At 36.0% G+C, this 25272-nt stretch overlaps 1 pseudogene; it reads right to left on the reverse strand.

The window, feature by feature from the left end:
• Window positions 1–5385: 5385 nt before the first annotated feature.
• LOC122753915 overlaps window positions 5386–25272 on the reverse strand; it is a 101570-nt pseudogene continuing 81683 nt past the window's right edge.

Genomic DNA, 25272 nt, shown 5'->3' on the forward strand with positions numbered 1-25272 from the left:
AGTTCCTTTGGAACTTTCTTGTACCATTGTATTGGTGAGAAGAATCTAGTACTTGACACCATTCTATCTGAGCTAGTCTCATGCTGGCTCTTAGCCAGGTTGACCCTTTGGGCACCATAACCCCCCTAAGACCCTGAAAGAACAAGAAGAAGGATTCCAATTCTTTGGGTTGATCTGCTTTGAAAAATTCATGGAAAAACACATTCAAGAATTACATGGGATAGGAAAAAGTGGGAGGGGTTATCACCTGCTAGGAGTGGAGGAGCCAGTCACATAAGACAGAACAGTGACCTTTCAAAGCATCATCAATTCATGAAAAGCAGTTTGGATAATGGGAGTGAGAAAGTCTTCTATAGACAGATAATCATTTATTCATGAACGCAGGTAAGTTCTCAATTGGATCTGAATCACCAATTTCCCATTGAACACTTACTGCTTGTAAAAATTCACAAGGTACTATATTGCCCCATGAATTGGATGGGAATAAAATGGAATTATCATATAAATATATTGGCAAAATTGCGTAAAGAGATAAACAGTCCAAAAATTTCTAACCTATTCCAACCAATATTCACATAAAATATTAAGGTTTTGCCTACAGTTTAAAGCATAAAAGAGGACCATCTTTTATAATGTAAAAAGAAAAGATATAAGAATCTTCCAATCCTATCTTATACCTAAAGATTTAGTCTCCCAAAATAATGTTGTCATTTGTCATGTCAACATTATTCCCCACATGCAAGAAGTGAACCCTCCCAGTGTTTCTAGAGACATTTCATGCCTAAATGATAAATACTGCATCTCTTGGGAAACTGAATGATCTAATATTAAGTGCTGTCACAGGAGATAACACTGATTTGTAGATGTCTAGTAAGGGCCTTAAAAATGCAAAATGTAAGGTAAGGATTTAAGTTGGAGATCGCAATACATGCCAGGTTCTTTCAATCAATTGACAAGCATTTATAAATGTTTCTCTGCTATCTACTAAGTATGTGTGGTCACTGAAGACTGAAAGACAAAAACAAAATCATCCCTGACATCAGGTTAAGTGAGTTGCCTAGGGTCACACAGTCGATAAGTGTCAAACAGGACTTGAGCCCAGCTCTTCCTGACTTTGAGACCAGCTCTGCACAAACTATGCCACACTGCCTCATTCAAAGTAAATATAAGGTAATTGTGATGGCTGGAGGATCAGAAACAGCCTCATGTAGGAGTAAGTGCTGGAGCTTATCTTTAAAGGTATATAGGGATAATAACAGGAGGAGGTAAAGAGAAGTGACCTCTATTCACTTTTCCTTATATGCCCCAGCATCTCTGTAATCTCCTCATCTCCCATGAACTCAACGACAGCACTATCTCTTCACAGATGAATCCTAGAGGTATGGAAATGTGCAAAGACATCACTATTTATCTATCTATCTATCTATCTATCTATCTATCTATCTATCTATCTATCTATCTATCTATCTATCATCTTTATATCTATCATCTATCTATCCATCTATTCATGTACTTATATATCTATATCTATTTATAGTCCTAGCTATATCTACATCATCTCTATATCTATATCTCTATATATTATAATAACAATGTCTACCATTTATATAGTACTTACTATGTTCCTGGCACAATGCCAAGTGCTTTACAATTACCTCATTTGGTCCTCACAACAACTCTGGAAGGTAGCTAAAATTAGTATTCCTATTTTTCAGATAAGGAAACTGAGGCAAACAGGTTTAAGTAACACCCAGGATCACACAGCTGGTTAAATGTCTAAGGCTAGATTTGAACTCCAGTCTTACTAACTCTTGGTCTGGTATTCTAACCACTGTGATACACCTACACCCACACACCCCCAACCCCCACCACATACACACAGAGACAGACAAAAAGAACACTAACCCTATCCTTTTTCTCTAGAATTCTGACTCCTCTCCTCCACTCTAACTTCCCATTAAAGATTTCAACCTGGATGCCCCATAGACATCTTGACCTTGGCATATCCAAAGCCAAAGTCATCTTCTTCCCCATGCACCCTCCTCTTTATAATTTCTCTATTTCTTTTTCTTTTCAGGGTACTAGAATCCTCTTCTACTATTTCCCCTCTTCACCTCAGATATACAATCAGCTGTCAAGCCCTATCCATCATCCCTCCATGATATCCATTTTATCTATGCCTTTGACTCACATTGTACCACCCTAATACAAGCCCTTATCATCTCATTTTCTCTCTACTTTTCCACTAGTCTTCTATTGGTTTCTCTACCTCAAGTCTCTCCCCACTCAAAGTCTAATCCATCCTTCTCATAGCTATCAAGGTGATGTTCCTTAAAGATAGATGGGGGGGCAGCTAGGTGGCACAGTGGATAGAGCACTGGCCCTGGAGTCAGGAGTACCTGAGTTCAGGTCCAGCCTCAGACACTTAACACTTACTAGCTGTGTGACCCTGGGCAAGTCACTTAACCCCAATTGCCTCACTAAAAAAAAAAAAAAAAAAAAAAAAAAAAAAGATAGATGGGACCATGTCACTCCCATGCTCAATAAACTACAGAAGATCCCTATTACTCCAAGGATAACACACACAGTCTTGTATTTGGCCTTTAAATTCTTTCACAACTTGGCTTCAGTCCACTCATTTATCTTTATTGCATAAAAAAAGAATTGCTGAGGCCTTGGTATAAAAGATCAGAGCCTTTTTCATGAAAACTGAAGCCACATAGGTCTTAAAAACACATTTTCTTTGTTATTTCAGTTAGATCCCATTAGATTCCCAGAGCAATGGGGTCACTTTGGTTTGTTTAAAAGCTAGAAAATCCTAAGGGTATTAACTTCAGATTGCCAGAATGTCATTTTAATGCCTTCTCCCACCTCCCTTTGCTCTTATTGCTCAGGTTTTAAGTTGATTAACTTTCTGAAACCACATAACTATATAATCCAATCCAGCATGCTAACTCATGAGGGCCTTAGCAATACCACTATGAACTCTAAGCACAGAGATGATAAACAGAAATACTTAAGAAATACAAGGAGTCTCTGAGGTTTCATTTAGTGTGGACTTCTTGTAAGGGAACTCTTTCCACCTTTGCAGATTGCAAGCTTCCTACAACTTACTGATTAAGTCCTAGGGAGTAGCCTGAGGCATATGAGCTTGGGTGACCTGTGGAGGGTTACCTAGTAAGTGTCCAAGGTGGGATTTAGACTCCATTCTTCCTGACACAGAACCTTACCATCTATCCATTAGCCATGCAATGAAAGTAAGAGTTAAATCTTCACAATTATTTTCATGGCTACTTCCAAAACCAAAGCACCACATGTTCACGCCCGCCCCCCCCCCCACCCACCCGCTTTCTTCAGTTTGCTACAGCCCAGCCTCGTTTGTTATTTACTATATTCCTCAATAAGCATCCCCAGGATGGTTTTTTTTCTCCAAAAGCACTTGTATACATCATTATTCTCCTTCTCCAAAGCCTACTGCTTTGAAGGTCACTTGTTTAAAACTAACCTTAGATTTTTCATCTGGTTTAAATATTCTGCTATTGCCTTCCACACCTTACTTCCAAGTCAATTCCCATTTACAATTTCTGCAGCTGCAGGCTCTGGGCAAGCTATTGATTCCATGTCTCTTTGCAAAAGGTTACTAACTTCATCAGCAGGAAGGACAGCAATTACATCTGTTAAGATTCACTTATACCTTGTTACAGTCTTTGAGGATATTTTTGCTTTCGGTCTATTTAAGGGTATTGACATTTGTTTTGACCATTGTTCTGAAAAGACCGGAAGACCAAATGGTTATGGGAAAATATTACCAAATTACTGGCCTGTAAGCCTTTGGCTCTGGGATACAGAGTTGAAGCTAATCAAGCTGATATTTTTGGCAGCAAATTGTAGATGTTGTATTACTTTTCTTGGTCCAAAGGCACCTAAATTCTGGAGAGCCTGGGTGGAGAGAGTAGTTGAGGAATGATTTTGAGACTCAATTAATAAAAAAATGGAATAGAACAAAGAGAAAGCTAAGATAGATGCTTGAAGTGTTGACAGAGTTGTAACTAGGATGGGGAAAATGGGCTTTTTGCAAGGTCCCTTCAATCTATGGAAGGGAACTTCTTTGGGGTCATCTATTCCAGACCCTGTTTTTGACAGAAGAGGAACATAGAGGTTCTGACTTGCCTAAGGGAACATAGGGAATAAATGGCAAAGGCAGGATTGGACCTCAGGTCTTTGGTCTCCAAAAAGAGTACTCCTTCCACTTCCATCACTCTGCCTCGAATCCTTCAGTTTGTCATGAGTAACATGAGGACTTGAGGGGAGAGGGAAAGGCTTGCCCAAGACCACATGCTTGGTTACTGTTGTTGTTTGTCCTTCATTTTCAAAGAGGACCATTGACATCACAGAGTGTTGTCTTGACTTGTGTGTGAATTGGATTTAAGTGAGGCAGAGATGCACAAAGTCATCAGTGTCACTCCTTTTGGAATCATTGAAGTCCAGTGGCAAAGCATAAATCAAGATGACTGGCAGTGGTCTGGGATGTACTGGATGATTGTGGTGTAGTCACTGTCTGGCCAACACCCACAGAGCCTGCTTCAACTGCCTTCATGGCCATCAATTGAATAGAGAATAGAATCTGGATCAAGGAATGAGCCAGGTGGTGAAAATGCAGGAGAATACAGAATATTCTTGTGGCACGCTTTTTCTCAGATAGCTGAGCAGTGATGAACAATTGACCAATTAATTTGCAACAGAAGAAAAAGATCTGACTATTTTAATACCACCTTTGACTTTATTTATCTGTTTGGTTTTTTTTAGATATCTGTATTTTTTATTTTTCACTGAGTCTTATAGGGGCAAGTTTGAGCAAACAGCAAAGATTTAATAGTCCCCTATAACAATACAGATTTTCCTACATGTTAAAATGCTTGAGCCCAAGAATTGTTTCTCCACTTAAATCAGAGGCTCTTCATATGGTATCCACATATATCCAAAAGGTTTGTGGATGGATTTCAGTCTATTAATTTGAATGTGAAAAAAAGTACATCTTAATTTCAATATAATTGGTTTCTTTTAAATTCCTATGTATTTTATTTTAGGCATTTAAAAACATGATTCTTACAAGGGGATGATAGGATCCACCAGACTGACTTCTGTGGGGGAAGGGGGGATCCTGTGACACACAAAAAGGTTAAGAACCTCTGCTTTTAAAGGTACTGTGAGATTGGTTTGAGAAGTCTCCTACCAAGTACATGAGCCCAATAACGAACTGTAATACTTCAGTCCAAATAATGCACAAACTATAAGGTTTATAACATGGTCAACTAATTTCAGAATTTCTTTCACATTCCCCAGGGATGCAGGAACCATTACTTTTGGTTAACTGGCACGAGCAGCTCATAAGTCAGAGGTATAGAAATTGAACATAGTTGTCACAAGTTCAAGAAGATCATTGCCATGTTTCCATCCCCAATCCTTCTGAGAAATGCCATCATCAAAATTCATTGGCCAGTTATCAGCTTTGGTCTAGTGAACTGCTGTGGGCCCAAAGTCCCCCAGAAGTTCTCTGGGGAACATTGAGGAATCTTCTTGAGAAACTAAACCAGAGGACAGATACACCTAGAGAGATAAGTGTAACCAAATTGGACTGAGCTAGCTGCTTCAGGACCTCCACCCTTCATTCTGATCTCCCTTACCCCTGGGGAGATAACTTTGGGTGTGGCTGTGGCCTTTGTGTCCTGAAGAGAGAGATGGCTTGAGAGATCTGTAGCCACCCCTCACCCAATTCCTCTAGTCACTACTAGTGGGGGATGGTCCTCCACTCCTCAGCCAATTCCTCTAGCCACCACCAGTGCAGGGTGGTCCTCCCTCACTAAAGGAACTTTCCACAGTCAAATAGTCACCCCTCCCCCCCCATCAGTCCTCTATAAAAGTACCTGCCAGTCTCCTGCTACAGGAGATTGGTACCTCAGAGCCACGTGCTTTGTTCCATACCTATCTCCCCATGAGAAGTCCAAGGATTTCTTTCATGGTTTCCCTTCCCTCCCCCTTCCCTTCCCTTGCCCCTAAATAAACTACCATATTATTCTAACTGCTTTTGTGTGCAAGAGGGTGCAATTCTTTAAAGAGGAATTCCTAATAACCCCTACCCCTAACCCAAACCCAGTACCCCATTTCCCCCATAACAGAACCATATCTACATTGTATGTAACCCAGAGCTCAGGTACATGCTTGACAACTTTCTGTACCAGCTCCTCAGGACTAAAACTCACGGCATTGGTGTTGTAAGTCCTCATGGACAGAGAATCTACAGAAGTTACTATGATTTCCAATGGATCTCTGAAGCAATCATCAATGTACATCATGAGAAGCTAAGTGTCTGGTTTCAGGTTACATTGAAATTTGCCACTTTTTATGGCATCACAGAAAATCTGAATTGCGTAATCAGTTGTTCCTCCACCAAGCAAGGAGTCAGAAGAAATGATTCCAGGATACTTCAGTCACTGGAAATCTAAGTCAGACCAATAATGAAAGTATTGTCCTATGCATTATGCATAAACCTTGGACACTCCATAGATGGCTCTAGATCTCTGAATACAGAAATCTGGGGTTGGGTTCCAATGGGAAGAAGGCCCCAAAGCACCAATATCACTAGGCACAAATAGTTGCAGGTTGGGTTCTGCTGCAATTTCCAAGAACATTATGCAAACTGGGAACATTTAAAGCTCTTACCAATGTTACATTCACTTCTTTAACAGCACTTAACAGAGCACTATAGTGAATGAGCCACATGGTTCAATTGTTCGCCACTATTTCCTGAAGGTTCTTATAATCCCAAATATCAGAATAAATAAATGGCCCACTGTTGGAAATTATGATCGGGTTTCCTAAAATCAAAAAAGATCACATTGTCTTTTGCAAATAGTTTCCTCAAAAGTTTAGCAAGTTGGGGGCAACTAGGTGGTGCAGTGGATAAAGCACTGACCCTGTATTCAGGAGGACCTGAGTTGAAATCTGACCTCACAACCCTGTATTCAGGAGGACTTGAGTTCAAATCTGACCTCAGACACTTGACACTTACTAGCTGTGCAACCCTGGGCAAGTCACTTAACCCTCATTGCCCTGCAAAAAAAAAAAAAAAAGATTGAGATAAAGTTTACTCTATTTCCTTCAGATCAATTGACTTATTGAAAACTTACATGAACTCATTGGATTCTCAGGCTGTAGGATGTTCTATGGCTTTTAAAGCTGCCTGGAAAAATAGTCTGGAACACATTTTCTCTCCCTAAAAAAGAAAATAGAATGGACCTTAATATGATCTGAATCTGAGAATGAAGGATAATTGTAAGTGTGGCATCCCATTATGCTTTGGTTCTTAGATATCTAGATTTGGGTCAAGTCATTCCTTCCTCCTCACTTCCCAAGAGTATAGCAATTGCCTATGTTGGGGGCTCTTAACCTTTTTTTGAATCTTAGACCTCTTTGAATTCTCATGAAACCTACAAATCCCTTCTCAGAACAATGTTTTAAAATACATAAGATAAAATACACAGGACTATAAAGGAAACTAATTATTTTGAAATACAGTGATCAAGATATTCTCTTGAAGATCATTAAAAGGGGAAAGGACCCATATATGAAAAAAATATTTAAAACTGCTCTTTTTGTGGTAGCAAAGAATTGGACATTCAGGGGATGCCCATCAATTGGGAAATGGCTAAACAAGTTGTGGTATATGAATGTAATGGAATACTATTGTGCCATAAGAATTGATAAGCAGATGGATTTCAGGGAAAAAAAAACTGGATAGACTTACATGAATTGATGCTGAGTGAAATGAGCAGAACCAAGAGAACATTGCACACAGTATCAACAACATTGTGTGATGATCAACTGTGATAAATTTAACTCTTTTCAGCAATACAATGATCCAAGAGAATGCCAAAAGACTGATGGTGAAAAATGCTCTCCACATTCAGAAAAAGAACTGTGGTATCTGAATGCAGATTGAATGCAATTTTCACTTTTTGTTGTTGCTTCTTTGTTATTCTTCTTTATTTTTTCTTGTGGGTTTTTTTCTTTTTGTTCTGATCTTTCTCTTACAGCATGACTAATGTGGAAATATGTTTAACATGATTGTAATATATAACCTATATCAAATTGCTTGCTTCCCTCAAGAGGGGGGAAGGATGGGAAAAAATTTGGAACTCAAAAAAATATTTACATGTAATTGGAAAAAGATAAAAATAAAATTTTTAAGAAAAGGAGAAAAAAGAAAAGAAAACAAAAAACAAACAAAAAATATATTCTCTTGAAAACCTAGTCAAAGACCCAGGGTATGATGGGATCAGCATTTTCCTGATGTAGTTTATTTCATCTCATCCATAATAATTGGAGACTACTTAAAAGAAGACAAAATTGTCTCTGTGATCTAATCGGCCCCAGCTGCCTTGATGCAACTTCCTGGTAATTGAAAGGCATCAAAAGTCCCAAATAGGTAGAGTCTAATCTCCTCAGATTGGGTGGATTTCTAAAGACCACATGAGCTACCATGTTCTTTACCATATTGTTCCCTGTTTACCAGACAAGTTTCCACATGAAGACAAGAGGAATCACATCCAGAAAAGTTAAATGTCATTTTATCCTTGTTTCACATCCTTGTTTGTTAGGTTAAAGTAAACCCCCTTTTGTTCACCATTCAGTAACTTGTGAGTGCCTCATTTTATGGCAACCCAGGACCTGAACTAGAAGAGTGTTGACATTAGAGTCAATGAGGGAGACAGGGAGTGGAGTAACAAATAGATGTAACAGCATTAAAGTAAGTGTGGCTGGACAATTGTGTGTTTGGAGGGGACTAGAGTTATTAGACGGGCAATGTAGAATGGAACCAGTCTGGGAAGAACATTAAATGTCAAGCAGGCATTTATATTTGATCTTAGAAGTATTAACCACTGGAGTTTATTAAATAGAGAAAGCTAGATGGTCAAATCTGTACTTTAGGAAAATTAATTTGGCAGCTGAGAAGAAGATGGATTGAAGTAGGGAGAGACTTGAGACAGGAAGACCAATTGGTGGACAACTTTAGTAATTTCAGGGAGAGATAACAAAGGCCTGAATCAGAGTGATGGTTGTGTGAATGTGTGCCTGTAAAAAAACATCTGGAACACATTTGAACCCTAACCCTAATTCTGAAGAGAAAGGAACAGATGTAAGAGATGTTGGAGAAGGAGAACTAACAAGTGGATGGAGGGAGTGAGAGAGAGTGAAGAGTTAAGGATGATTCCAAGTTTGCAAAACCTAGGTGACTAGGAGGATAGTATAACTTGGAAACAAAAAACCTCTAATTCAAGCTTCTGTCTTCTCATTATGTGGCCAAAGTATTTAAGCTTCAGCTTCAGTATTTGACCTGCCAGTGAATGGCCTGAATTAATTTCCATAAGTATTGACTACTTGACTTCCTTGTTGCCCAAGAGACTCTCAAAAGTCTTCTCCAGAACCACAATTCAAAAGTGTTGATTCTTTGGCACTCAGCTTTCCTTTATAGGCCAGACTTATTATATTTTTCCCCTTAGGGTGGGAGTGGGAATGGGGAGCTGAATTAATGAATAACAGCATGACACAGTGAACAGAGCACTGACTTTAGAGTCAATGGGAATGAGTTCAGAGCCCATCTCTATTATTGACTACCTGTGTTACCTTGGGTAAGACCTACAAACAGGTCTTTGTTTTCCATATCTATAAAATGAGAGGATTAGTCTTAGAGCTTAAACTGTGAAGGTCTTTCCAGTTATGGATCTATGCCACTAAGTTTCAAAAAGACAAATTTAAGGTTGACCTGAAGGAACAAGTAGAACTATGCCAAAGAGGAGTAGGGCTGTTTCAGGAGGTAGTGAGCTCCCATTTGTTAGACATCTCCATCAAAGGCCAGATGAATGCTTGTTAGGTATGTTACTGGGGGAATTACGGATGCATTAGACTCTGAGGGCCCTTAAAACTCTTAGATTCTGTGGTATTTGACCAGTAAATTCTTTTCTTTGTCTGGAATTTTCAACAATATTTACAAACTAAAAATATTTTATCTATTAAAAACCAAGAAAATTGTCTTTATCTAGAAAAAACTCCTGTATTGTTTTAGAAGAAATGAAACAGGTGAGCTTATAATGAGAAGTGTTTCTTTTCACTAGATAATTTATACCCTATCATCAGAAGGAAGCATTTGCCATTTGGAAGCAAAAGAAATGGTTTTAATTCAAGCAATTTGGAAACTATGTTATTTTGGTTTTCTGTGCTAATAAGTCTTGTGCCAGGAATAGCATGGATAACTGAAATCCAAAGATAATCCAGATAAGTAGTTTTTAACATTGTCTCCCACAAAGCTGTTTAAAAGAGTCACTAACAATTAATGAAAATGACTAATTTCAGGTTCTCTCATTTTTCTGCAGTCACCTTCTAGTGGAGATATTATATAGAGATAAAAAGGCCAAAAAAAAAGGGGGGGGGGAGAAAAGAAGCAAATGATCCCCATGCTCCATGAAAGGAATTCAATCAATCCTTAAATGTTCAAGAGCTGATTTGAGGAAAAGATACACAAGATAAACTAAAGAGATTCCAGGGGCTTCTACTAGGGCAGTATGTGATCATTATCTTCAAAAGCCATGGAACAGTGAGCACATCTCAAACTCATTTTAGCTTTGATTAACTTCCTGTCTCAGGATATAGGACACTGGAAAAATAGGCAACATTGATTAGGTAATGGATAGACAAATTCTGGTACATTGATACAATGGAATTTTACTATGCTATAAGAAACTGAAAATATGGATAATACAAAAAAGTATGAGAAGACACTAGCTAATGAAAAGTAAAGTAAGTAGAACCAGAAAAACTGTATACATAATAACTATAAGACCATAAATGGAAATATCAATAATAAAACAAAAGAAACTGAATGCTGGGAAATTATATTAACCAAGCTTAGCCCTAAAGAGAAAATATGAGAAGACATTTTCCCCCTTCTTTGTAGGAGGTGAGAAATATCACCAATCAATAAATAAACATTTAGTAAATTCCCATCTATGTGCCAATATTTTGCTGGGAGCTAGGGATAGAAATAGAGGAAAAGACAGTGCTTGCTCTTAATAAGCTTTGATGGTAGAGACAAGCTGCAAACAACGATGCAAGATAAATTGGAGCTACTCAACAAAGGGAAGGCACTAAAATTCAAAGAGATTGGAAACAGCTTCTTATAGAAGATGAGATTTTAAATGGGACTTGAAGGAAACTAGGGAAGTAAGCATGTAAGGATGAAAAATAAGAAGGAAAACTAGTGAAAATTCCCAGAGTTGGGAGATGGGATTTCTTGTTCAAGGAAGAGCAAGGAGAGCAATATCACTGGATCACAGAAAATGTGTTTGAAGGGGGGAGTTAAGAGGAGGTCTAGATAAATAGTATAAGCCTAGAAAGATGGTGGGAGGGATAAGGTTATGAAGGGCCTTGAATGTCATATAAAGACTTTTATATTTTCTCCTGGAAATCATGGAGAGCCACTGGAGTTTATTAAACTGGAGGGTGACAAATTTGGAGCATTATGTTGGCACCTGGGTGGAGAATAGACTGAAGTGGGAAGAGAGTTGTGGCAGGCAGACCAACCAGCAGTCTTTTAGAATGGTTCAGTCATGATTATACAATTATATACATATACATATACATATATATGTGTGTGTGTGTGTGTGTGTGTGTGTGTGTGTGTGTGTGTGTATGTAGAGATAGATCATATATTGATCTTAAAGACAGTATGTGTAGAGATAATTTGAGGATCATAGATTTCCCAGAAGAACACCACAGGTCCAATTTAACAAATTAAATCAAACAATTCTAATGACAAGCAATAAATTCTGCAGGTGACTAGGAGGAAGGTTTTCAAATAGAAAGGTAATGAACTTTGAATAATACAATACTATTCTGCACTCATAGGAAACTACAGAAGGAAATGTAATAATAGATTCTGAAAAAATTTTTAAAAACCCTCAAGATGCAATACAAAATGGTATATGCTACAAACCTGAAGCAAATTATTAATGAGAAAAGAATAATGTTCAATAAAAGAGTCATTTGAATGATTCCTCTAAAATATGAACAGGTTATTTCTTTTAGCAATATCCTAGACAAAAGAAACACAGAAATGTTAAACAAATACAGCTATCAAGAAAAGCAAAAGTAAGAAAATAAATTATTCCATCTCTAGAGACTATTCAAAAGACTTATAAAGAGAAAGATATCTGAGAGATTAAAAAATAACAACACCAATAATAAATAAAATAACAGAGGGATAATTAAGAAACTTCATTCTGGGGGCAGCTAAGTAGCAGAGTGGATAAAGCACTGGCCCTGGATTCAGAAGGACCTGAGTTCAAATCTGCCCTTGACATTTACTAGCTATGTGACCCTGGGCAAGTCACTTAACCCTCATTGCCCTTCAAATAAATAAATAAATAAATAAATAAATAAATAAAATAATTTAAAAAATTTTTAAAAATAAATTTCTTTCTGAAAGAACACATAGAGATAAACATGAAAACAGACCTCAGAGAGAAGTGATAGTAGAGAAACAGGCTTACAATATGATGGACATCCTCACAACCACCGTCCCCTCAACTGTATCTATTTTGTTTTTGTGGGACTAAAGTGCAGGTATGAGAGTGAGCAAAGAAAGGGGGAAAGGAGGTAGAAAATAGAGTAGGATGTGGTAAATATTAGTGAAGGAAAATAATTTTCATAGTCTTTTTGGATGAAGAAAGGCTACAGAATAATAGATGATATGACAAAGAAAAAGATTGAAACAGGGGATCTTAAATGAGAAATCTAAATTGAGTAGAGAGAGGATCCCACTGAAAAGCACTCACCTGGGGGAAGACATATTTTGTCATGGATGATAGGGTCCTTACAATAGGTATCATCTGTAGGGATCTGTTGCTCAAAGACATCACTACTTCTAATAGAGTGATGTGCTTCCATAGATATCATCCTCTCAAGAAAGGGAATCATAGTTCTTGCAAGAAACCAAAATACTAAAGAGCGGAAAGGGATGAGCTCAGAAAGTAAATTTCAGGGCAAAGGTGAAAGAGAATTGACATGGGGAGGGCAGGGGGTAGAAATAGATTGAACAACCAGGGAAACTATTGTACTTCTACCATGGGGTAATATTTCTATCCTCTCTATTCTGACAGGATTTGATATTTCTAAGAGTGAGGAACAACAGAAAAGGGGAAAGGAGGCAGTATCTACAAGGCAATAATATAAAAATTGTTTAGGAAACAGAATTCAAAGTATATACTTTAGAAGCTCCAATTACTCAAGTCTTACAACTAAGGAAGGAATAAATAATAAGAAGCATAAATTAAATAATACATAATAAAAGCTTAGAATGAACAAAAAACAAAGAACATCAATGAAGAGGATGAGGGAAAGAAATTCTTTTTAAGAAAAATGCATATAAAATTAAAAAAAACTTTAGCAAACAAAAGAAGTTGAAGGAGAAGAAAGTGGGACTTTAACCATTTAGAGAAAAAGATAGGGAAGAATTAGATGACTAAATAAAAAGAAATAGAAAGGGATTGATTAATTAAATAAAACTCAAACTAGGGGAAAGGGAAACAAAAGGGATGGAAGAAGAACTTAAAGGAGAACTGAAGAAAGCTGGTGAGAATAAGGTTATTTCAAAGTAGGTTAAACAGAAATAAGGAAAAAGAGGACCCCCCCCCAAAAAATCCTAATTCAGTAAAAGTAGCATTAGAGACAAATGAAGGAAAATATAAACCTCTCATAACTTTAACATGACTGGATTAAACAAACCAATAGAATAAGTGACAAATTGGATAAATCCCCCCCCCAAAAAAAAACTCAGAATTTGTTGCTTATTATAAATGTATCTCAAAATGAAAACCACCCAGAATAAAAATGAGGAACTTGAATAAAATTTTCTCTTTCTGGTGAATCCAGAAAAGCAAGGTTGGGAATCTTGATTTCTTCTGAAGCAAAAATTCATAATATGAGTAGCGATTTAAAAAGGAAACCAATATCAACATTAAGTTTATATACTCCAAATCCCTTTACATCTAATTTCATAAAGGAAATTCAATTACAATAAGCTATAGACAGTAACGTAATAATGATAGGAGCCTCTAGTGTCTCTCAGTTTGGGGCACATTGAACAAATATAAATAAAAGGGTAAATACTGAATTGAACAAATTAATAAATTGCTGGAGAAACTATCACCAAAATGACTTGGGCCATCTTCTAAATGGGATTGCTAAAGAATATATGTATTTTTCAGAATCACAAGGAACTTTAAAAAAAAGTGACTATTTGGTCATAGAAATATTTCAAATAAATGTAAATGAGGAGAAATATTAAATAGAAACTTTATAGATCAAAATGAAATCAAAATAATTATCAATTTAGAGATCACAAAAAACAGACTCAAATGGAGCCTTACCTGTGAAATACTAAATAATGATTGGGCCAAAGAACAAATCACACAAAAAATATTACATAAAAGAAAATGTTAATGGTGAAACAATATGCAAAAATTTCTGGGATGCAGCTAAAGTAGTCATCAGAGGAAAGAGACATTCCTAAAAACATATATTAGCAAAAGAGAAAAGGAGAGTATTAAGGAACTGAATATTTATTTTAAAAAATCAGAAATCCAACAAATAAATGAAATAAAACATAAGAGCAAAAGTAGAAAATTAAAAATTAAACAAGAGATAAATTGTAAACCAAAAAGACCATACAAATCATAATCAAAACAAACAGCTGGTTCTTTGAAAGGACTAATAAAAATTGACAAATCTTTAGCCACCCTGATTAAAAAGAAGAGGATAGAAAATTCAAATCACAATAACAAATTAACAAGATATAATTACCCTGAAAGTAGAAGAAAAATATAAAAAGCACAATCTTTGATTAGTTATATGCTAGCAAAAGTAGAAATAGAATACCTTCAAAAATAAAATAATCAAACTAATAGAAAATAACCTAGAAATCTTTTTAAAAATCCAATCTCAGAAAAGGAAATAGAACTATGTATAAAGAAACCACCCCACACACACCTCCCCCCGCCAAAAATACCCTGAAAGATTCAGAGTAGAATTCTATCAAACTTCTAACAAATACATGATACCAGTTCAACATAAATTATTCTCAAAAACTGAGAAATTCCTTTAAAAGGCTATTTTATTACACTAATAGAATCCTAATACTTAAATTATGGAAGGATAAAGTACAGATGGATAACTATAGACATATATCATTAATGATGTTTCAACATTAGGAACACAAAAAAATAAATAATATTTATTTTTAAATCCAAAATTACATTATTAACATAGAAAAAAAGCATTTGACAAACTTTAACACTCATTTATCTGAAAACTCTACAAAATATAGTTAGGCACAAAGGGCCCTTTTTAATGTGATTGAAAATATTTATCTAAAAAAGCAAAAAGTAAGCATCATATACCAGAATATTTCCCCATAGATATACGAGTAAAGTAAACATACCCGCCCTCCCCATTATTATTTGAAACAATGGTTATGATGAAAATAGAGAAATTTATTAAGATGCACATGAGCTGATGCAGTGAATCATCATCTTTCTGTCTCATATATGTATATATGTGTATACCTACATATACACACGTGTCTGTATCCATATATGTATATATAAATGTATATGTATCTATGTGCATATATAGGTATGTGTATGTGCATGTGTACCTACATGTGTATGTGTACAAACAAATTGACAACAACAATTCAAAGAGAAAAAAAAATAGCCTCAAAACAACTGAAAGTGGAATGTTGCCCAATTACAAACAACAAGGATAGCCCCAAAGAAGAGATATGAGAAGAAATCTCACTCTACCAAAACACTCCATTGCTTTTTAAAACTTCCAGGGGCCTGGCATATTTTCATTCTTGCCCCTTCAAATTCAAGAGAAAGATATTCACACTTGGTAAAGGGATAACAGTATGTTAACACATACTACCTTATCATCTGTGATTATATTCTGTCACTAAATCAGCTGAACTTGGCTGGGGGCTGGGGAGAATAAACCCCTACCTTGCATTAACCATTAACAATTGATAGAAATATATATAGAGTATAAAATCCCAATTGTCCTTTGACGATTAAAAAAAAGGCATTTAATTCAGTGAAACTCAGTCTTAATGCCTTTTCCTCAATAAGGCAGGTCCTTTTCATATGTCCAAATGGTTCAAGATTCCTTGAAATCTGTAACAACCACAATGTTTGAGGGAGATGCCACAGCAACCCTGTGTGAGATTGCTCATCTGGTAGAGCAGGAACGAGAATGGCATTGATAATCATGGCACCATAGCCATTTTTCATTTTTCCTAAGTTTTCTTACTCTTCTGCTTAGGCTTACTTCCTAATGCTGTGACACATGGATCATGTAGTAGTACCAAAAATATCTACTAATGAGACAGTCAGAAAATCTGAGGTCTGTGACCATTCAGACATACCCTCACTTGAACATGTCCTTTATCAATAAATGAATACATAGTTTAGGTGAATGATTATTTGTAAGGCACTGTAATTAATTGACCAAATCTCATCTAGCTCAATACTACTCCCTTGACTTCTTTTGTCCTCCAAATGAGCACCAAGTAGAGAAGAGGTCTGTATGGATCTGGGCCAGCTATTTTCAAAGGTGAAATTAATTAAAAACTAAAAAGTGGTTCTCTGAAAACTTTCTCCCAATAATGGTGTTCCCAACTTCCGTCATTTGTCTGTAAACCAAGATATTGAGATCTATGTTAGATTAGAAACTCACATATTTCAAAGAGATGTGTAAGATGTTGTAGTATATTATATTATAGATGGGACACAAGAACTTTTACTTCTGAAGTTTTTCCATTTTTGTGGTTTCTGAGGTTACAGTGGAATTCAAGCCTCTCTGGGTTCAAGTTCATCTGTTCTTGACAAAGTATGACTTCCTGTGTCAGAAGAAGAAAGTTGTAGCTAAGGAAAAATAAATGAGTGCAATTAGATGAAATCATTTTTAACCAAAGCTATTTTACAAGTTAAATAGAAATCAGCATCACATTTCCCTAAAAATATATTGTAAAGGGGGTATAAAAATCTGGGAGGAAAACAGTTGAGTTGAAAAGGCTTTAGGATTTGCCCAAGTCCTATAACCTTGCATAATATAGAAGTTCTGACAATCCTAAATTTGGTAATATGTCAGGACAATAAAACAGGCAAGTGGGCAGATACTAAGAATGTCTATCCTAAGACAGGATAGTTGGAGCTGGAAAGCACTTATGCTATGTGTCATAATGGCCTCAACATCTGGCAAATGAGTCCCTCCAAATCTGCTACCCTCTTCCCAAGATGATCTGGTTTTATGCTTGCTTGTTACTTGCTATCCTCATTTGGGTTTTTATCAAAGCTGCCATGCCTTTGAAGTAATCTAGTAAGTCATGTTTCAGAAACGAGTTTCCCAGAACACTCTTGGGGGAAATGGAGGCTACAGGGAACTTTAATATCATCACAGTAGGAGCCAGAGTTTTCTGTTCCATCAACTGTCATTCACTGAATTCCTTGTTCTTGGCTGTCACTATGTGTCTTGAGAATTTATATCCATAGATTACAGCTATCTGCAAAACATTTGGATCCGTGTGCATTTTCTCTGACATATGCTGTTACTATGGTACCAAGCTGCTCAGACAAAGACATTAGAGATGCACTTGGCCCTGATCTCTATTCCATTCTGACAAAGAGAGGTCAAATGGAGAAAGTGTAGAATAGCCAGGATAATGGGATTCTTACTTTTCTGAGCAATGCTCATGGAATACTTGAACAGAAAGATAGGTTTTTCACCTGCCTTACAATGAAATTTTATCCAAGTAAGAGTAGATTTCAGGACAAAGAGATCTGGAGTCTAAAAAATTCAATCAAGGTTGATATGATTTAATTTTCCACTGCAGGATTGTAAGATACAAAGTGACACACACTTAAAAGTACAGAGACTGCTGATAATTGAAACCTACTTCAAGTATCTGTCAGGTGTCCAACAGGGTTGTTCCAAGGACTTCATAATGTTCAAAGAAACAATGGTACTTCAAGGGAGGCAGCATGCTGTAATGGAAAGAACACTGTATGTAGAACTGGAAGACAGAGGTTCAAATCCCAGTCATTTCCTATAACTGAAAGTAATCTGTGACTGAAAGTAATATACTTAACCTCTTTGGCCCTCAGTTTCCTCATCTATAAAAATGAAGACTTTCGACCAGGAAATCTCTAAGGTGCCTTCTAGTTCTAAATCAATGATCCTGTCATTGTTTCTAATGAAAATAATTGCTGCAAAAAGATATGTTAAAAAAATTCCCCTACCAAACCCCAGTCTAGAGTGATCCGTGACAAGATATTAGAAATGGAAAGAGATTTGGCTGAGAGACAGTGAGTAACAAAGGAAGAATGTCAAGTAGCTAAGTGCAAGAGATTTGAAGTCAAGACTCATGGTGTGATTTCTGCGTATCTGTCCCTCTCCAACTATGGGACTTTGCCTATCACTTAATCCTTGTGTTTCTGTTACCCTGCTTAAATCTTGCTGGAGCAAGTGAAAGTTTCTCCCTGTCACGTCTTTATTCAACAAACAAATCTTTGTTGCTCAACAACCATGTACAAGGCATGGTGCTCAGTGCTGGGAGTGATTAAAAAAAGATAGATAAACCACACTTTCTGTCTTCTACTTAAACAGGGAAACATTCATTACTTTCCAAGACATTTACACAAATACATTTTTTAAAAAAAAAGGACATATGATTTCATGATGCAGGGAGCTCACTGTGAGGAAATCCCTTTATATTGGTAAAAGTCCAGAATTGGCACCTGCTCTGAAACATATACTCTAAGTGAGTTGCCTGGGCACTGAAAGGTTAATTATATTTCCCAGGGTCCATAGCCAGGACATATCAGAGATGGGGCTTGATTCCAGCATGCCATGATTTTGAATCCAACTTCTTAACTACTATCCCCACATTGTCTCTCATACACAAATAGCACTAATAACAAATACACAGAAACACAAACGCAAACAGTGTGTGTAGCCAACAAACATTTACTAAGTGAGGCCAATTGAATTTCCTTGGGTGGGTTAGTGGAAGAGTAAGGACTTAAACAGAAGAAAGGACTTGAGCCTTCTTGCCCTGGGTGCTAAAAAATATCTGATGTTCAAGCCAAAACCAAGAATAGGAGATAAAGATTTGAACACTATGGACATAGGAGTAAAAATTGAAGTCATGGAAAGGGCCAACCAATGTTGTCAAGAAAGAGAATACAGAGATAGAAAAGAAGAGGGCTGAGACCACAGCCATGGTAGAAGAAGGAGGCAGGAGGAAGAAAAAGAATGAAATGAGATAGAAATGAGCCATCAAAGGGGCAGCTAGGTGGTGCAGTGGATAGAGCACTGGCCCTGGATTCAGGAGGACCTGAGTTCAAATCTGGTCTCAGACACTTGACACTTACTAGCTGTGTGACCCTGGGCAAGTCACTTAACCCCCATTGCCTCATCAAAGAAAAAGAAGAAGAAGAAAGAAGAAAGAAAAAGAAAAAGAAAGAAAGAAATGAGCCATCAGAGAGCTAGAGAGAGAACAAGGAACATGCAACATCATCAAAGTCAAGTGAATAAAGCATATTAAGATGAAGGTCATGGTCAACAGCTTCAACAATGCACAATGAATTGTAAAGAAGTGGAGACAGGAAGTATAAAATCCTTTTTCTACAAATTTAAGAATGTAAGAAAAAGAAAGATAGAATAATAACTTAAGGGGACTGTAAGGTCCAAGGAAGTGGGTTTTTTTAATCCAAAATTTTAAAATATATATATATATATATATATATTATAAATTTCTATTTGCAAGCAAAGATATTAAAATATATGAATTAGGCTATTAGAAAGGAAAAAATATGAAAAATAAATATATGAGTTCAAACACCTTCCCATCCCCAGGAGCAGTAAATGAATACATGTTTCTAAAATCTCCATTATTTGCCCACTATTAACCCCACCACAAAACTGGTATAATGACCATAAAATTGTAGTGTAAATTTTGTCCCTGTATGGCCAGTTTTTCTTTTACTTTCTTTACTGTGCTTACATGAATTTGTTGCTGTTATTGTTGTCTTTGGCTATATAGTTTTAATATTTTTATAAATGAATATGCAATTCTCAATGGAATAAATCCAAGCTAACAACAAAAATGGAGGGAAATACCTGAAGTCATTAATTAGAAAAATGCAAATCAAAGCAACTTGGAGGTTCCATCTCACATTGAGATTTGCAAAGATGACAAAAAAGGAAAATATTATGTCAGATGTGCTATGGGATAACAGTCACATTAATGCATTGTTGGTGGAGCCATGAACTGCTATAGCTATTTTGAAAAGAAATCTAGAGTTCTATCATAAAAGTCACTAAATTGTATATTCCCTTCAACTCAGTGGCCTCTACCCCAAAGAGATTAAAGAAAGGGGAAAAAAAGACATGTAATTACAAAAATATTGACAGAACATTTTTGTAATGGCAAGAAGCTAAGTAATTCGATTGCTAATAGCTGAACAAATGCTATTATAGGAATGTAATGCATCATAAGAAATGGTGAAAGGCTTGGTGTCAGAAAAAGCTGGGAAGACTTGCATGAATTGATGCAGAATGAAGGGAGCAGAATCATAATAATAATTTATATGAGAATATTTAAAAGAACTAACTACTTGGAAAGACCATAGCAATTCAATTCATGCAGTGCCCAACCCCAATTTTAAATGATAGATGTTGAAGCATGATGAATGTCACCAGAAAGAAGGGTTTTAGACTCAAGATAGTGGGAGGATGGGAAGAATTAGGAGGAAGATGATGAATGTCAGTAGCAATAACAATATCTTCAGACCTGTAAGTGGCTGATCATAGTATTTCCATCAGTAGCTAGGAGACATTGAGGAAAGGCAGCTTCCAGGAGAGTGACCCCTTGAATTAGGGAGAAGTGTTAGCTATGGTTTCAACCAAGACACTGACCATCAGAGGCTAGAAGAAATTTTTGCCTACAGGAAACTTCTTGAGTATTCTCTTCTTTCAGTATTCATCTCACTACCTTTTCATTTTACATTTGAGCCTTTCTGTGTGCAAGGGTAGAATGTGCCTGCAGAATGGAGTAACTACTTGTCTTGCCATAACTTCTCATATTTTTTTTCTAAAAGTTAATTAAGTCTGACTGGCTAATTGTCAATAGAAAGTACACTAGGGCAGCTAGGTGGTACAGTGGATAAAGCACTGGCCCTGTATTAGAGAGGTCCTGAGTTCAAAGCTGGCCTCAGGCACTTGACACTTACTAGCTGTGTGACTCTGGACAAGTCACTTAACCCTCATTGCCCCACCAAAAAAAAAAAGTACTCTAGTGGGGACATGTGAATAATAGTACGAGAACCCCAGTCCCTCAGGGTAATCCATAAAGCCTTGAATGTAATAGTCAGCCATTCTCTAGGAACTCATCCCACCTCTTAGTCTAAGTTGGAGAAATAGCCCAGAAGTGGATGCTACTTACATGAAGCACTTAAAAGAACTTTCATAAATTTCAGGTATTATTATTCCATGTGAATTTTGTTATTATTTTATCTAATTCCACAATGCATGCCAATAGCATTTTAATCAGCATTCATAGCTTTAAATTTAAATTTGGGAATATTTGTCATCTTTACTATATTGGTGTGACCTAACTATGAAAAATAAAAATCATTCTAATTATTCAGTCCTTCCTTTATTTCTATGACAATTGTATATGTCATTTATTAATCATGATATGTTAATTTCCAGGTATTTAATACATTTTAACACTTTTTTAAAATGGTCTATATAATTTTTTTCCTTATTTTTTGGTGATTTACAAAAAATGAGAACATCTTACTAATATCAATATTCTACCAGTGTTATTAAATGGTATTAAGAGATGTCATAGGGGGCAGCTAGGTGGTGCAGTGGACAGAGTACTAGACCTAGATTCAGAAGGACCTGAGTTCAAATCTGGCCGGAGACACTTGACACTTACTAGCTGTGTGACCCTGGGCAAGTCACTTAACCCCCACTGCCCCCACAAAAAAACAAACAACAAAAAAAGAGATGTAATAAAATTATCTCTCAAGAATCAAAACATATATATATATATATATATACACACACACACACATATATATGTGTGTATATATATATATACACACAGATACATACATACATTACATACATATCACAGATTGTAATGGAAAGGTGCATGTTAAGAGTGAACAGGCAGGGGCATCTAGGTGGCTCAGTGGATAAAGCACAGGCCCTGGATTCAGGAGTACCTGAGGTCAAATCCACCTCAGATACTTGACACTTACTAGCTGTGTGACCCTGGGCAAGTCACTTAACCCCCATTGCCCCACAAAACAAACAAACAAACAAAACCAATCAAACAAAAAAAAAAGAGTGCACAACATGTAAGCAAAGAATAATTCTGAAGGAATTAAAAAGGTCTCATCAAGAAAATAATGATAAAAAGAGAAGATGGCAAAAGATGATGTCAAGCAGATATCTGGAAAGGCCCACTGGCAACCTTGAAATGTCAGAAGAAAGAGATGAAGGCCTCTTATATTAGGTGGAACTTCCTGTAATAAACATATGGGATGATGTGAACAAGAGTTATACAAGTTATGTAGGCATAGAGGGGTTGTTAGTGGGGACACAAATTGATAAGATCACAGATCCCTTTGAAAAATTATAGAAATATTGCTAATTTTGTGGTTTTATCTTCTATTTTGTTATGCTGGAAACCATTTTCTATAGTTTTTGTTAATTTCCTTAGGTTTTTTTGAACAAAGACTTACATATTCAAATGTGATATTTTTATCTCTTCTTTACAAGTATTTCTCCTTCTTCTTCTTCTTCTTCTTCTTCTTCTTCTTCTTCTTCTTCTTCTTCTTCTCCTCCTCCTCCTCCTCCTCCTCCTCCTTCTCCTCCTTCTCCTCCTTCTTCTTCTTCTTCTTCTTCTTCTTCTTCTTCTTCTTCTTCTTCTTCTTCTTCTTCTTCTTCTTCTTCTTCTTCTTCTTCTTCTTATTTTGAGGAACAATGAGGTTTAAGTGACTTGCCCTGGGTCACACAGGTAGTAAGTATCATTTGTCTGAGGCCAGATTTGAACTCAAGTCCTCCTGAATCCAGGGCTGGTGCTTTATCCACTGCGCCACCTAGATGCCACACAAGTATTTATTCTTTTAATTTATTTTTCTTGTCATTGTCTCATCTAATATTTCCAAGACTGGATCATATAATAATGGTAAGAGTAGGACTGTTTACTTAACTTGATTCTGAATTCAAAAGGATATGTTTCCTCCATTAGATACATGAATGATTCCTGGCTTTAAATGCTTTCCATTGTAATAAGGATAAATCTGTACATTCATATATACATATATATGTATATATATGTATATATATATACACAAACAAACAAACACTATATATATATAGTGTTTGTTTGTTTTCTTAACATCATGTTGTATTTTGTCAAATATATTTTTGTATTTATTAGATAACTCTGCAACTTTAATTACTTTGGTCATTAGTATGATTTATCTTGCTAATGATTTCCCTGATATTGAAGTAGCCTTGTCATCCTGATAAAAATTTCACTTGATTTTAATGAATATATTTTGATATATTATTGTACTTTGACAATATTTTAATTTTTCCATTAATATTTATTAATAATATTCTGTTATCTCTTTTTAACATCTTTTTTCTTCTAAAAAGGACTTAGTTTAGTACTGTTTTATAGATTAATTTCTCCCTTGGCCTTTATACTTATTTTGGTTATGTTAATTTATTCACTTTTTTTGAAATGCAAACTACAGTTGGTTTTTTATTGTTGTTTTTCTCTTTTGCTACTAAAAGAATTCAGGAGGGAAAGTATTTCTAAGCACTACTTTAATAGCATCTAATATGTTTTAGTATACATATTATTAATGTCATTGCCTTTGATATATATTTTGTTATTTTAATTTTTTCTTTTTCAGAAATCATTCCTGAGCAAATCATCGTTTTGGTTTTAACGTAGGCCTATATCTTCTGATTACATTCCTCCTATTCAAAGTGCATGATGGTCTGTAAAAGTCATGTATACAATTTGCTTTTCTGCAATTGTAACTTATGCATGCCCTAGACTTGGATAAATTTTGTAGGTATCCAACCAAGTATATTTAAATAAGAAGTTGTTTTAGAAAATAATTTATTCTTTTTATATCTATCAAATCTATTTATCATGATTTTCAATTCTGTAGTTTCTATTTATCTTTTTGTTACTTATATTCAGAGTATTGAAATTTCTCACTATTAATGTTTTTGAACTATTTTATTTTATATAATAAAGTTTGTTTCTTCCTCAAACATTTAGTTTTCATGATATTGGATACATAGACTATAATATACTTATATATGCATATATATGTAAATATGTATATATATGAAGCCTATGGTTTCTTCAATAATGACATAATTTCTATTCTGAATTTGTTCAAGTAACTGAACATCTTTGAACCTATTGTCTATTAAAAAATTGAGACAAATGACCTCTGAGGTCCTTTCCAGCTCTAAATATGTGACCTTATAGTCTATGATCTCTCTTAATGTTGTGTCACTAAAGAGGCAGGTAAGCTTTTATTGCTGAGTTGTTGTTGTTGTCATTTAATCATGTCTGACTCTTGGTGGTTCTGTAGGCCATAGCATGCCAATACTGTCTGTGAGGGTTTCTTGACAAAGATACTAGAGTGGTTTGCCATTACCTTCTCTAGTGTATTAAGGAAAATAGATGTTGGTTGACTTGCCCAGGGTCACAGGGATAGTAACAGTTTGAGGCTGGATTCGAACTCAGGTCCTCCGGCTCAGTGTTCTATCCAATGAGCCACCTAGCTGTTCTCTGTGTTCTAGCTCTAAATCTCTGATCTTATGGTCTATGATCTCTCTTAATGCTTTGTTACTAAAGAGGCAAGGAAGGTAGTTTAGCTGAAATACCAAGGTGCCCTGATGGAGAAATAAGAAATGGAATGTGCAAAGCATGTTAAACAACCACACCAAATTGACTGCAACTCTGGTCCAGACACTGGTGGGGACGACCAAGGACCATGAGCCCCAGAGCCCTGGGCATAAGAGAATGCCCCAGACCACCAGTCCTAC

This window comes from Dromiciops gliroides, chromosome 1 (genome assembly GCF_019393635.1).
Source record: "Dromiciops gliroides isolate mDroGli1 chromosome 1, mDroGli1.pri, whole genome shotgun sequence".
Taxonomy (NCBI): Eukaryota; Metazoa; Chordata; class Mammalia; order Microbiotheria; family Microbiotheriidae; genus Dromiciops; species Dromiciops gliroides.